At 50.5% G+C, this 5,000-nt stretch overlaps 1 non-coding gene across 1 annotated transcript; it reads left to right on the top strand.

Annotated features, from left to right (window-relative positions):
* Positions 1-4,206: 4,206 nt before the first annotated feature.
* LOC143176412 (5.8S ribosomal RNA) lies at positions 4,207-4,361 on the top strand. Its single transcript, XR_013000963.1, has one exon. It is a non-coding gene; the product is annotated as a 5.8S ribosomal RNA (ribosomal RNA).
* Positions 4,362-5,000: the final 639 nt, after the last annotated feature.

Genomic DNA, 5,000 nt, shown 5'->3' with positions numbered 1-5,000 from the left:
TAATAGAAATACCCGTCGTAGCGTTTCTTCCGAGTCAACCCGCTCACGAAACTCTCTCTCGTCGTGGAATCCCCGCGTCGGAGAGTAAAACGCGAATTCATAGTATGGAAACTTACGTCTCTCGACGATGGGACGATCCACGCGAAGAGTTGTTACGTGCACGCGTATGGTGCGATTGCGTCGATTCGCTTTTCTGTACGGGGAGCAATAGAACGTTGAGTTGACTTATCGGGTCTTCGTTGGAATTACCGTCGCTGGCATTGTAAACTCCAGATGACCTTGTGATTCCTTCGTCGGGCACTGGTAAAGGGTGGCGATGATTCGTTCTATAATAGAAATACCCGTCGTAGCGTTTCTTCCGAGTCAACCCGCTCACGAAACTCTCTCTCGTCGTGGAATCCCCGCGTCGGAGAGTAAAACGCGAATTCATACTATGAAAACTTACGTCTCTCGACGATGGGACGATCCACGCGAAGAGTTGTTTACGTGCACGCGTATGGTGCGATTGCGTCGATTCGCTTTTCTGTACGGGGAGAAATAGAACGTTGAGTTGACTTATCGGGTCTTCGTTGGAATTACCGTCGCTGGCATTGTAAACTCCAGATGACCTTGTGATTCCTTCGTCGGGCACTGGTAAAGGGTGGCGATGATGCGTTCTACAATAGAAATACCCGTCGTAGCGTTTCTTCCGAGTCAACCCGCTCACGAAACTCTCTCTCGTCGTGGAATCCCCGCGTCGGAGGGTAAAACGCGATATATAATAGTATATGCCAGTGGTTCGCGCGCGTCGTCTCTGAGATACGCGGTCGACAGAGTTCCGAAAACACGTGATGTGCCACGATTTCCGTGCGTCTTACATCTTTCGACGATGGGACGATCCACGCGAAGAGAACGTTCGTGCTTGCGTGAGGTGCAACAGCGTCGATTCGCTTTTCTGTACGGGGAGAAATAGAACGTTGAGTTGACTTATCGGGTCTTCGTTGGAATTACCGTCGCTGGCATTGTAAACTCCAGATGACCTTGTGATTCCTTCGTCGGGCACTGGTAAAGGGTGGCGATGATTCGTTCTATAATAGTAATACCCGTCGTAGCGTTTCGACCGATGTCACCCGCCACGAAAGTCTCTCTCGACGTGGAAACCCCGCGCCGAAGAGTAAACGCGAAGGCTTACCATACGAAAGAAAACGGTATTATACGCCTGTGGTATGTGCGTCTCGGCTCTGTGATACGCGATCGGCAGAGTTACAAAAAAACGTTGATGGGCCACGATTTCCGTGCGTCTTACATCTTTCGACGATGGGACGATCCACGCGAAGAGTAGTTACGTGCTCGCGCGAGGTGCGATAGCGTCGATTCGCTTTTCTGTACGGGGAGAAATAGAACGATGAGTTGACTTATCGGGTCTTCGTTGGAATTACCGTCGCTGGCATTGTAAACTCCAGATGACCTTGTGATTCCTTCGTCGGGCACTGGTAAAGGGTGGCGATGATTCGTTCTATAATAGAAATACCCGTCGTAGCGATTCGGCCGAGTCACCCGCCACGAAACTCTCTCTCGTCGTGGAATCCCCATGTCGGAGAGTAAAACGCGAAGGCTAACTATATAAGAAATATATAGTATTATTTATGCCTGTGGTTCTCCGTTTGCCCTACTCTCAGATACGCGACTCGGAGAGTTACGAATAATCGTGATGGACCACGATTTCTGTACGTCTTACATCTTTCGACGATGGGACGATCCACGCGAAGAGATCATTCCTGCTTGCGTGAGGTGCGATAGCGCCGATTCGCTTTTCTGTACGGGGAGAAATAGAACGATGAGTTGACTTATCGGGTCTTCGTTGGAATTACCGTCGCTGGCATTGTAAACTCCAGATGACCTTGTGATTCCTTCGTCGGGCACTGGTAAAGGGTGGCGATGATTCGTTCTATAATAGAAATACCCGTCGTAGCGATTCGGCCGTGTCACCCGCCACGAAAATCTCTCTCGTCGTGGAATCCCCGCGTCGTAGAGTAAACGCGAAGGCTTGCTATAGAAGACTATAGTTTATACGCCTGTGGTTCACCGGTTGCCTGCTCTCCGGGGTACGCGATCGCGCAGGAGTTACGGAAGAACTTGATGGGCCACGATCTCCAAGCGGCTATATCTTTCGACGATGGGACGATTCACGCGAAGAGAACGTTCGTGCATGCGTGAGGTGCGATAGCGTTGATTCGCTTGTCTGTACGGGGAGAAATAGAACGATGAGTTGACTTATCGGGTCTTCGTTGGAATTACCGTCGCTGGCATTGTAAACTCCAGATGACCTTGTGATTCCTTCGTCGGGCACTGGTAAAGGGTGGCGATGATTCGTTCTATAATAGAAATACCCGTCGTAGCGTTTCGACCGATGTCACCCGCCACGAAATTCTCTCTCGTCGTGGAATCCCCGCGTCGGAGAGTAACCGCCGAAGGCTTGCTATAGAAGACTATAGTTTATACGCCTGTGGTTCACCGGTTGCCGGCTCTCCGGGGCACGCGATCGCGCGAAGGTTACGGAGGGACGTGAAGCGCCCGAGCAATGAAACGTCCGCAGGAGGAAACGAGCAACCGCCGAACATTGTTTCGCGACGTTTCCATAATGTATTGTCGTTTCGCTCGCATCCCGCTTCTTTCCCCTAGTTTCCTCGACGCGTAGTTTCGCAGCCTTAGTGGACGAATCATTCTCGATTCGAGGAAAGATATGCAGTGGGGCGTGCAATGAGCCCGCCAGAGACCACGATCTCCAATGCGTCTTTACATCTTTGGACGATGGGACGATCCACGCGAAGAGAACGTTCGTGCTTGCGCGAGGTGCATTAGCGTCGATTCGCTTTTCTGTACGGGGAGAAATAGAACGATGAGTTGACTTATCGGGTCTTCGTTGGAATTACCGTCGCTGGCATTGTAAACTCCAGATGACCTTGTGATTCCTTCGTCGGGCACTGGTAAAGGGTGGCGATGATTCGTTCTATAATAGAAATACCCGTCGTAGCGATTCGGCCGAGTCACCCGCCACGAAACTGTCTCTCTTTCGTCGTGGAAACCCCGCGTCGGAGAGTAAAACGCGCGAAGGCTGTGACTGTAACATATATATATATATATACACAGTATACAATGCCTGTGGTTTTTGCGCGTGTCGGCTCTTCGGTATACGCGATCGGCCAGAGTTACGGAGGGACGGTGAAGCGCACGAGAAATTGAAACGGCCGCACGATTGGAACCGAGCAACCGTCGAACATTGTTTCGCGACGTTTCCATAATGCGTTTTCGTTTCGCTCGCATACCGCTTCTTTTCCCCTAGTCTCTGAGACGCGTTTTCGAGCCGTTCTTCTACTATCGATTCTCGTAGAGAGAAGGGACCGGGTAGTCTGGAAGTGGAACCCGCATCTTGCGTGTACCGTACACGGAATTGAGAGGACCGGCCGTGAAGCTCGTTTTAAAGCCGTGCGTCTGACACCCAACTCTTGCGCGCCAATTTCGCGGCAAGAGATAATATGGGACGAATGACCGGCAAAGAGCCAGCTGTGAAGTCTGTTTTTTTAATCGAATCCGTGGACGTGTGTATGCCGTAGCGTCGCTCGTCGTGTTCGTTCATGGTCGTTCCGAGAGAAAGAACGAAAGCGGTAACGAAGGGACCGGCCGTGAAGCTCGTTTTAAAGCCGCGCGTCTGACACCCAACTCTTGCGCGCCAATTTCGCGGCAAGAGATAACATGGGACGAATGACCGGCAAAGAGCCAGCTGTGAAGTCTTTTTTCATTATTTGCTTTCAATCGATCGATCGGTACGATTCGTGCAACGTTTCGCGCGATGCGACGCGAAAACATGCGCGCAACAATAGATGCGTCTGATCGGAAGAACGCGAGGGTCGACTGCACGCGATGGATTCAGTATCGGGTAGGATACAAAATATATCCCCGTCGTTTCCACGCGTGCGAGTCTTCTGCGTCTTTCGCGGGTTTTTGAATGCACTATACGCCCGGAACGTCGAGAAATATATACATATTACTTGAACGTTTTTCGTCTCGAAAGGCTTCGGTGTCGTCTCCAAGGCGACGCCTGAATCTCCTTCGCGCGCTGGTCGGAGATTCAGGTATCAACTTTTATCTTCTCTTTGAAAGAAGAGAGATATTAGGTCGAACAAGTGAGAATAAAATTATATATGTGAAATATAAAATTTATACGATTACCCTGAACGGTGGATCACTTGGCTCGTGGGTCGATGAAGAACGCAGCTAATTGCGCGTCAACGTGTGAACTGCAGGACACATGAACATCGACATTTCGAACGCACATTGCGGTCCACGGATACAATTCCTGGACCACGCCTGGCTGAGGGTCGTTTACGTACCATACACTGCTTGCGTAGCTCTGTCAAATCCCCGCCGTCGTTCACCTCTTCGGATCGAACGTTTTTTTACCGAAGGGCGCAAAGAACGTCTCTGAGTCGGGTTAAGAGAAGGATGCTACGTACGAGCGAACGATGGGTGTCTCGTCGGCGTTTGTCGCGGACACGCGAAAATTCTGTGAATTTCACGGACAGTGTACGTTCTAGTTGTTGCAAAACGATCGGAATCGTTTGTATGGACTCGCGTGAGTGTTCGCGGCGTCGTGCGTCGTTCAATTACGACCGCCCGCGGATACCGCTCCACTGCGATATGGATCTGAGCGACAACTTTTTCGGCTGTTCGTGAGATGAACGGTTTCGTGTGTTTAGAAAAATTTTTTTTCCCGCGCTCCCGACGTCACCTGAAATGATGCGTCAGAGGTGAAAGAAAATATTAAGAAGTCGAGAGAGAGAGACTACACACGTTTTATTCATATTTTGTATACCGTGCGTGAGACGGATGTGCACGACACGTCGTATGTCGGTATATTACCGACTGGCCCCAGGGAGATTGTTTTCTTCCTCTCTTACGAATGAGATGTACGTTTCGGAGGATCGTCGTTACCGAAACACACGGCAAAACGAGACTTCTCG

This window comes from Nomia melanderi, unplaced genomic scaffold (genome assembly GCF_051020985.1).
Source record: "Nomia melanderi isolate GNS246 unplaced genomic scaffold, iyNomMela1 scaffold0532, whole genome shotgun sequence".
Taxonomy (NCBI): domain Eukaryota; kingdom Metazoa; phylum Arthropoda; class Insecta; order Hymenoptera; family Halictidae; genus Nomia; species Nomia melanderi.
The sequence above is the reverse complement of the archived record's forward strand: the minus strand, read 5'-3'. Positions and strand labels throughout refer to the sequence as shown.